Below are 11,041 nucleotides of genomic sequence, written 5' to 3' on the forward strand. Positions count from 1 at the left end.
CTGTAGACACCCTGTGAATCTATAGGCACCCCTCTGAATATATAGACACCCCTCTGAATATATAGCCACCCCTCTGAATATATAGACACCCCTCTGAATATATAGCCACCCCTCTGAATCTATGGGCACCCCTCTGGATATATAGACACCCCTCTGAATATATAGACACCCCTCTGAATCTATGGGTACCCCTCTGGATATATAGACACCCCTCTGAATCTATGGGCACCCCTCTGAATATATAGACACCCTGTGAATCTATAGGCACCTCTCTGAATCTATGGGCACCCTCTGAATATATAGGCACCCCTCTGAATCTATAGACACCAGTGATGTCATCTACGAGAACATCAGCAAGTCCTAGTGACGCCTCCTGCACAACGTAAGAATCTGTAGACACCCTGTGAATCTATAGGCACCCCTCTGAATATATAGACACCAGTGATGTCATCTATGAGAACATCAGCAAGTCCTAGTGACGCCTCCTGCACAACGTAAGAATCTGTAGACACCCTGTGAATCTATAGACACCCCTCTGAATATATAGACACCCCTCTGAATATATAGGCACCCCTCTGAATCTATAGACACCAGTGATGTCATCTACGAGAACATCAGCAAGTCCTAGTGACGCCTCCTGCACAACGTAAGAATCTGTAGACACCCTGTGAATCTATAGGCACCCCTCTGAATATATAGACACCCCTCTGAATCTATAGACACCAGTGATGTCATCTACGAGAACATCAGCAAGTCCTAGTGACGCCTCCTGCACAACGTAAGAATCTGTAGACACCCTGTGAATCTATAGGCACCCCTCTGAATATATAGACACCCCTCTGAATCTATAGACACCCCTCTGAATATATAGACACCCCTCTGAATCTATAGCCACCCCTCTGAATCTATAGCCACCCCTCTGAATCTATAGCCACCCCTCTGAATCTATAGCCACCCCTCTGAATATATAGCCACCCCTCTGAATCTATGGGCACCCCTCTGGATATATAGACACCCCTCTGAATATATAGGCACCCCTCTGAATCTATGGGTACCCCTCTGAATCTATGGACACCCCTCTGAATATATAGACACCCTGTGAATCTATAGGCACCCCTCTGAATCTATGGGCACCCCTCTGAATATATAGGCACCCCTCTGAATATATAGACACCCCTCTGAATATATAGACACCAGTGATGTCATCTATGAGAACATCAGCAAGTCCTAGTGACGCTCCTGCACAACGTAAGAATCTGTAGACACCCTGTGAATCTATAGGCACCCCTCTGAATATATAGACACCCCTCTGAATATATAGACACCCCTCTGAATCTATGGGCACCCCTCTGAATATATAGACACCCCTCTGAATATATAGGCACCCCTCTGAATATATAGACACCCCTCTGAATCTATAGGCACCCCTCTGAATATATAGACACCCCTCTGAATCTATAGGCACCCCTCTGAATCTATAGGCACCCCTCTGAATATATAGACACCCCTCTGAATCTATAGGCACCCCTCTGAATATATAGACACCCTCTGAATCTATAGACACCCCTCTGAATCTATAGGCTCCCCTCTGAATATATAGACACCCCTCTGAATCTATGGGCACCCCTCTGAATCTATGGGCACCCCTCTGAATCTATAGGCACCCCTCTGAATATATAGACACCCCTCTGAATCTATAGACACCAGTGATGTCATCTATGAGAACATCAGCAAGTCCTAGTGACGCTCCTGCACAACGTAAGAATCTGTAGACACCCTGTGAATCTATAGACACCCTCTGAATATATAGACACCCCTCTGAATCTATAGACACCCCTCTGAATCTATAGACACCCCTCTGAATCTATAGCCACCCCTCTGAATCTATAGACACCCCTCTGAATCTATAGACACCCCTCTGAATCTATAGCCACCCCTCTGAATCTATAGCCACCCCTCTGAATCTATAGCCACCCCTCTGAATCTATAGCCACCCCTCTGAATCTATAGCCACCCCTCTGAATCTATAGCCACCCCTCTGAATATATAGACACCCCTCTGAATCTATAGACACCCCTCTGAATCTATAGACACCCCTCTGAATCTATAGGCACCCCTCTGAATATATAGACACCCCTCTGAATCTATGGGCACCCCTCTGAATATATAGACACCCTGTGAATCTATAGGCACCCCTCTGAATCTATAGACACCCCTCTGAATATATAGACACCAGTGATGTCATCTATGAGAACATCAGCAAGTCCTAGTGACGCCTCCTGCACAACGTAAGAATCTGTAGACACCCTGTGAATCTATAGGCACCCCTCTGAATATATAGACACCCCTCTGAATCTATAGGCACCCCTCTGAATATATAGACACCCCTCTGAATCTATGGGCACCCCTCTGGATATATAGACACCCCTCTGAATATATAGGTACCCCTCTGAATCTATGGGTACCCCTCTGAATCTATGGGTACCCCTCTGAATCTATGGGTACCCCTCTGAATATATAGACACCCTGTGAATCTATAGGCACCCCTCTGAATATATAGGCACCCTCTCTAGAACCCCTCTGAATATATAGACACCCCTCTGAATATATAGACACCCCTCTATAGGCAGAGGCACCCCTCTGAATCTATAGACACCCCTCTATATAGACACCTCTGAATCTATAGACACCAGTGATGTCATCTATGAGAACATCAGCAAGCTAGTGACCTCCTCTGAATATATAGACACCCTCTGAATCTATAGATGGGCACCCCTCTGAATATATGGGCACCCCTCTGAATATATAGGCACCCCTCTGAATCTATAGACACCAGTGATGTCATCTATGAGAACATCAGCAAGTCCTAGTGACGCCTCCTGCACAACGTAAGAATATGTAGACACCCTGTGAATCTATAGGCACCCTCTGAATATATAGCACCCCTCTGACATGGGCACCCCTCTGAATATATAGCTATAGACACCAGTGATGTCATCTATGAGAACATCAGCAAGTCCTAGTCTCTGAATGAATCTATGGGCACCCCTCTGGATATATAGACACCCCTCTGAATCTATGGGCACCCCTCTGGATATATCTGAATATATAGACACCCTCTGAATCTATGGGTACCCCTCTGGATATATAGACACCCTCTGAATCTATGGGCACCCTCTGAATATATAGACACCCTGTGAATCTATAGGCACCTCTCTGAATCTATGGGCACCCCTCTGAATATATAGGCACCCCCTCTGAATCTATAGACACCAGTGATGTCATCTACGAGAACATCAGCAAGTCCTAGTGACGCCTCCTGCACAACGTAAGAATCTGTAGACACCCTGTGAATCTATAGGCACCCTCTGAATATATAGACACCCCTCTGAATATATAGGCACCCCTCTGAATATGTAGACACCCCTCTGAATATATAGGCACCCCTCTGAATCTATAGGCACCCCTCTGAATATATAGACACCCTCTGAATATATAGACACCCCTCTGAATCTATAGGCACCCCTCTGAATATATAGACACCCCTCTGAATATATAGGCACCCCTCTGAATCTATAGACACCAGTGATGTCATCTACGAGAACATCAGCAAGTCCTAGTGACGCCTCCTGCACAACGTAAGAATATATAGACACCCCTCTGAATATATAGACACCCCTCTGAATATATAGACACCAGTGATGTCATCTACGAGAACATCAGCAAGTCCTAGTGACGCCTCCTGCACAACGTAAGAATCTGTAGACACCCTGTGAATCTATAGGCACCCCTCTGAATATATAGACACCCCTCTGAATATATAGACACCCCTCTGAATATATAGACACCAGTGATGTCATCTACGAGAACATCAGCAAGTCCTAGTGACGCTCCTGCACAACGTAAGAATCTGTAGACACCCTGTGAATATATAGACACCCCTCTGAATATATAGCCACCCCTCTGAATCTATAGGCACCCCTCTGGATATATAGACACCCTCTGGATATATAGACACCCTCTGAATCTATAGACACCAGTGATGTCATCTACGAGAACATCAGCAAGTCCTAGTGACGCTCCTGCACAACGTAAGAATCTGTAGACACCCTGTGAATATATAGACACCCCTCTGAATATATAGCCACCCCTCTGAATCTATGGGCACCCCTCTGGATATATAGACACCCCTCTGGATATATAGGCACCCCTCTGGATATATAGGCACCCCTCTGAATCTATGGGTACCCCTCTGAATCTATGGACACCCCTCTGAATATATAGACACCCTGTGAATCTATAGGCACCCCTCTGAATCTATGGGCACCCCTCTGAATATATAGGCACCCCTCTGAATCTATAGGCACCCTCTGAATCTATAGACACCAGTGATGTCATCTATGAGAACATCAGCAAGTCCTAGTGACGCCTCCTGCACAACGTAAGAATCTGTAGACACCCTGTGAATTTATAGGCACCCCTCTGAATCTATGGACACCCCTCTGAATATATAGACACCCTGTGAATCTATAGGCACCCCTCTGAATCTATGGGCACCCCTCTGAATATATAGGCACCCCTCTGAATCTATAGACACCAGTGATGTCATCTATGAGAACATCAGCAAGTCCTAGTGACGCCTCCTGCACAACGTAAGAATCTGTAGACACCCTGTGAATCTATAGGCACCTCTGAATATATAGACACCCCTCTGAATATATAGGCACCCCTCTGAATCTATAGACACCCCTCTGAATATATAGACACCCCTCTGAATATATAGACACCCCTCTGAATCTATAGGCACCCCTCTGAATATATAGACACCCCTCTGAATCTATGGGCACCCCTCTGGATATATAGACACCCCTTTGAATATATAGGCACCCTCTGAATCTATGGGTACCCCTCTGAATCTATGGGTACCCCTCTGAATCTATGGACACCCCTCTGAATATATAGACACCCTGTGAATCTATAGGCACCCCTCTGAATCTATGGGCACCCCTCTGAATATATAGGCACCCCTCTGAATATATAGACACCCCTCTGAATATATAGACACCCCTCTGAATATATAGACACCCCTCTGAATATATAGGCACCCCTCTGAATATATAGGCACCCCTCTGAATCTATAGACACCCCTCTGAATATATAGACACCCCTCTGAATCTATAGACACCAGTGATGTCATCTATGAGAACATCAGCAAGTCCTAGTGACGCTCCTGCACAACGTAAGAATATATAGACACCCTGTGAATCTATAGGCACCCTCTGAATCTATAGGCACCCCTCTGAATATATAGACACCCTCTGAATATATAGACACCCCTCTGAATCTATAGGCACCCCTCTGAATCTATAGGCACCCCTCTGAATATATAGGCACCCCTCTGAATATATAGACACCCCTCTGAATCTATAGACACCCCTCTGAATCTATAGACACCAGTGATGTCATCTATGAGAACATCAGCAAGTCCTAGTGACGCCTCCTGCACAACGTAAGAATCTGTAGACACCCTGTGAATCTATAGGCACCCCTCTGAATATATAGACACCCCTCTGAATCTATAGGCACCCCTCTGAATATATAGACACCCCTCTGAATCTATAGGCACCCTCTGAATCTATAGACACCAGTGATGTCATCTATGAGAACATCAGCAAGTCCTAGTGACGCCTCCTGCACAACGTAAGAATCTGTAGACACCCTGTGAATCTATAGGCACCCCTCTGAATATATAGACACCCTCTGAATCTATAGGCACCCTCTGAATATGTAGACACCCCTCTGAATCTATAGACACCCTCTGAATCTATAGACACCAGTGATGTCATCTATGAGAACATCAGCAAGTCCTAGTGATGCCTCCTGCACAACGTAAGAATCTGTAGACACCCTGCGAATCTATAGGCACCCCTCTGAATATATAGACACCCCTCTGAATCTATGGGCACCCCTCTGGATATATAGACACCCTGTGAATCTATAGGCACCCCTCTGAATATATAGACACCCCTCTGAATCTATGGGCACCCCTCTGAATATATAGACACCCCTCTGAATCTATAGGCACCCCTCTGAATCTATAGACACCCTCTGAATATATAGACACCCCTCTGAATATATAGACACCCCTCTGAATATATAGACACCAGTGATGTCATCTATGAGAACATCAGCAAGTCCTAGTGACGCCTCCTGCACAACGTAAGAATCTGTAGACACCCTGCGAATCTATAGGCACCCCTCTGAATATATAGACACCCTCTGAATCTATGGGCACCCCTCTGGATATATAGACACCCTGTGAATCTATAGGCACCCCTCTGAATATATAGACACCCCTCTGAATCTATGGGCACCCCTCTGAATATATAGACACCCCTCTGAATCTATAGGCACCCTCTGAATCTATAGACACCCCTCTGAATCTATAGGCACCCCTCTGAATATATAGGCACCCCTCTGAATCTATAGACACCAGTGATGTCATCTACGAGAACATCAGCAAGTCCTAGTGACGCCTCCTGCACAACGTAAGAATCTGTAGACACCCTGTGAATCTATAGGCACCCCTCTGAATATATAGACACCAGTGATGTCATCTATGAGAACATCAGCAAGTCCTAGTGACGCCTCCTGCACAACGTAAGAATCTGTAGACACCCTGTGAATCTATAGACACCCCTCTGAATATATAGACACCCCTCTGAATATATAGGCACCCTCTGAATCTATAGACACCAGTGATGTCATCTACGAGAACATCAGCAAGTCCTAGTGACGCTCCTGCACAACGTAAGAATCTGTAGACACCTGTGAATCTATAGGCACCCCTCTGAATATATAGACACCCCTCTGAATATATAGACACCAGTGATGTCATCTACGAGAACATCAGCAAGTCCTAGTGACGCTCCTGCACAACGTAAGAATCTGTAGACACCTGTGAATCTATAGGCACCCTCTGAATATATAGACACCCTCTGAATCTATAGGCACCCCTCTGAATATATAGACACCCCTCTGAATCTATGGGCACCCCTCTGAATATATAGACACCCCTCTGAATATATAGACACCCCTCTGAATATATAGCCACCCTCTGAATATATAGCCACCCCTCTGAATCTATGGGCACCCCTCTGGATATATAGACACCCCTCTGAATATATAGGCACCCTCTGAATCTATGGGTACCCCTCTGAATCTATGGACACCCCTCTGAATATATAGACACCCTGTGAATCTATAGGCACCCCTCTGAATCTATGGGCACCCCTCTGAATATATAGGCACCCCTCTGAATATATAGACACCCCTCTGAATATATAGACACCAGTGATGTCATCTATGAGAACATCAGCAAGTCCTAGTGACGCCTCCTGCACAACGTAAGAATCTGTAGACACCCTGTGAATCTATAGGCACCCCTCTGAATATATAGACACCCCTCTGAATATATAGACACCCCTCTGAATCTATGGGCACCCCTCTGAATATATAGACACCCCTCTGAATATATAGGCACCCCTCTGAATATATAGACACCCTGTGAATCTATAGGCACCCTCTGAATATATAGACACCCCTCTGAATATATAGACACCCCTCTGAATCTATAGGCACCCCTCTGAATATATAGACACCCTCTGAATCTATAGGCACCCCTCTGAATATATAGACACCCCTCTGAATATATAGACACCCCTCTGAATCTATAGGCACCCCTCTGAATATATAGACACCCCTCTGAATCTATGGGCACCCTCTGAATCTATGGGCACCCTCTGAATATATAGGCACCCTCTGAATCTATAGGCACCCTCTGAATCTATAGACACCAGTGATGTCATCTATGAGAACATCAGCAAGTCCTAGTGACGCCTCCTGCACAACGTAAGAATCTGTAGACACCCTGTGAATCTATAGACACCCCTCTGAATATATAGACACCCTCTGAATCTATAGACACCCCTCTGAATCTATAGGCACCCCTCTGAATCTATAGGCACCCCTCTGAATATATAGACACCCCTCTGAATCTATAGACACCCCTCTGAATCTATAGACACCCCTCTGAATCTATAGACACCCTCTGAATCTATAGGCACCCCTCTGAATCTATGGGTACCCCTCTGGATATATAGACACCCCTCTGAATATATAGGCACCCCTCTGAATATATAGGCACCCTCTGAATCTATAGACACCCCTCTGAATATATAGACACCCCTCTGAATCTATAGGCACCCCTCTGAATATATAGACACCCCCTCTGAATCTATGGGCACCCCTCTGAATATATAGACACCCTGTGAATCTATAGGCACCCCTCTGAATCTATAGACACCCCTCTGAATATATAGACACCAGTGATGTCATCTATGAGAACATCAGCAAGTCCTAGTGACGCCTCCTGCACAACGTAAGAATCTGTAGACACCTGTGAATCTATAGGCACCCTCTGAATATATAGACACCCTCTGAATCTATAGGCACCCCTCTGAATATATAGACACCCTCTGAATCTATGGGCACCCCTCTGGATATATAGACACCCCTCTGAATATATAGGTACCCCTCTGAATCTATGGGTACCCTCTGAATCTATGGGTACCCCTCTGAATCTATGGGTACCCCTCTGAATATATAGACACCCTGTGAATCTATAGGCACCCCTCTGAATATATAGGCACCCCTCTGAATCTATAGACACCCCTCTGAATATATAGACACCCCTCTGAATATATAGACACCCCTCTGAATATATAGGCACCCCTCTGAATATATAGGCACCCCTCTGAATCTATAGACACCCTCTGAATATATAGACACCCCTCTGAATCTATAGACACCAGTGATGTCATCTATGAGAACATCAGCAAGTCCTAGTGACGCCTCCTGCACAACGTAAGAATATATAGACACCTGTGAATCTATAGGCACCCCTCTGAATCTATGGGCACCCTCTGAATATATGGGCACCCTCTGAATATATAGGCACCCCTCTGAATCTATAGACACCAGTGATGTCATCTATGAGAACATCAGCAAGTCCTAGTGACGCTCCTGCACAACGTAAGAATCTGTAGACACCCTGTGAATCTATAGGCACCCCTCTGAATATATAGACACCCCTCTGAATATATAGCCACCCCCTCTGAATCTATGGGCACCCCTCTGGATATATAGACACCCCTCTGAATATATAGACACCCCTCTGAATCTATGGGTACCCCTCTGGATATATAGACACCCCTCTGAATCTATGGGCACCCTCTGAATATATAGACACCCTGTGAATCTATAGGCACCTCTCTGAATCTATGGGCACCCCTCTGAATATATAGGCACCCCTCTGAATCTATAGACACCAGTGATGTCATCTACGAGAACATCAGCAAGTCCTAGTGACGCCTCCTGCACAACGTAAGAATCTGTAGACACCCTGTGAATCTATAGGCACCCCTCTGAATATATAGACACCCCTCTGAATATATAGACACCCCTCTGAATATATAGACACCCCTCTGAATATATAGACACCCCTCTGAATCTATAGGCACCCCTCTGAATATATAGGCACCCCTCTGAATATATAGGCACCCCTCTGAATATATAGGCACCCCTCTGAATATATAGACACCCCTCTGAATATATAGGCACCCCTCTGAATCTATAGACACCAGTGATGTCATCTACGAGAACATCAGCAAGTCCTAGTGACGCTCCTGCACAACGTAAGAATATATAGACACCCCTCTGAATATATAGACACCCTCTGAATATATAGACACCAGTGATGTCATCTACGAGAACATCAGCAAGTCCTAGTGACGCCTCCTGCACAACGTAAGAATCTGTAGACACCCTGTGAATCTATAGGCACCCCTCTGAATATATAGACACCCCTCTGAATATATAGACACCCCTCTGAATATATAGACACCAGTGATGTCATCTACGAGAACATCAGCAAGTCCTAGTGACGCCTCCTGCACAACGTAAGAATCTGTAGACACCCTGTGAATATATAGACACCCCTCTGAATATATAGCCACCCCTCTGAATCTATAGGCACCCCTCTGGATATATAGACACCCCTCTGGATATATAGACACCCCTCTGAATCTATAGACACCAGTGATGTCATCTACGAGAACATCAGCAAGTCCTAGTGACGCCTCCTGCACAACGTAAGAATCTGTAGACACCCTGTGAATATATAGACACCCCTCTGAATATATAGCCACCCCTCTGAATCTATGGGCACCCCTCTGGATATATAGACACCCCTCTGGATATATAGGCACCCCTCTGGATATATAGGCACCCCTCTGAATCTATGGGTACCCCTCTGAATCTATGGACACCCCTCTGAATATATAGACACCCTGTGAATCTATAGGCACCCCTCTGAATCTATGGGCACCCCTCTGAATATATAGGCACCCCTCTGAATCTATAGGCACCCCTCTGAATCTATAGACACCAGTGATGTCATCTATGAGAACATCAGCAAGTCCTAGTGACGCCTCCTGCACAACGTAAGAATCTGTAGACACCCTGTGAATTTATAGGCACCCCTCTGAATCTATGGACACCCCTCTGAATATATAGACACCCTGTGAATCTATAGGCACCCCTCTGAATCTATGGGCACCCCTCTGAATATATAGGCACCCCTCTGAATCTATAGACACCAGTGATGTCATCTATGAGAACATCAGCAAGTCCTAGTGACGCCTCCTGCACAACGTAAGAATCTGTAGACACCCTGTGAATCTATAGGCACCCCTCTGAATATATAGACACCCCTCTGAATATATAGGCACCCCTCTGAATCTATAGACACCCCTCTGAATATATAGACACCCCTCTGAATATATAGACACCCCTCTGAATCTATAGGCACCCCTCTGAATATATAGACACCCTCTGAATCTATGGGCACCCTCTGGATATATAGACACCCCTTTGAATATATAGGCACCCCTCTGAATCTATGGGTACCCCTCTGAATCTA

This window comes from Oncorhynchus keta, unplaced genomic scaffold (assembly GCF_023373465.1).
Source record: "Oncorhynchus keta strain PuntledgeMale-10-30-2019 unplaced genomic scaffold, Oket_V2 Un_contig_6200_pilon_pilon, whole genome shotgun sequence".
Taxonomy (NCBI): domain Eukaryota; kingdom Metazoa; phylum Chordata; class Actinopteri; order Salmoniformes; family Salmonidae; genus Oncorhynchus; species Oncorhynchus keta.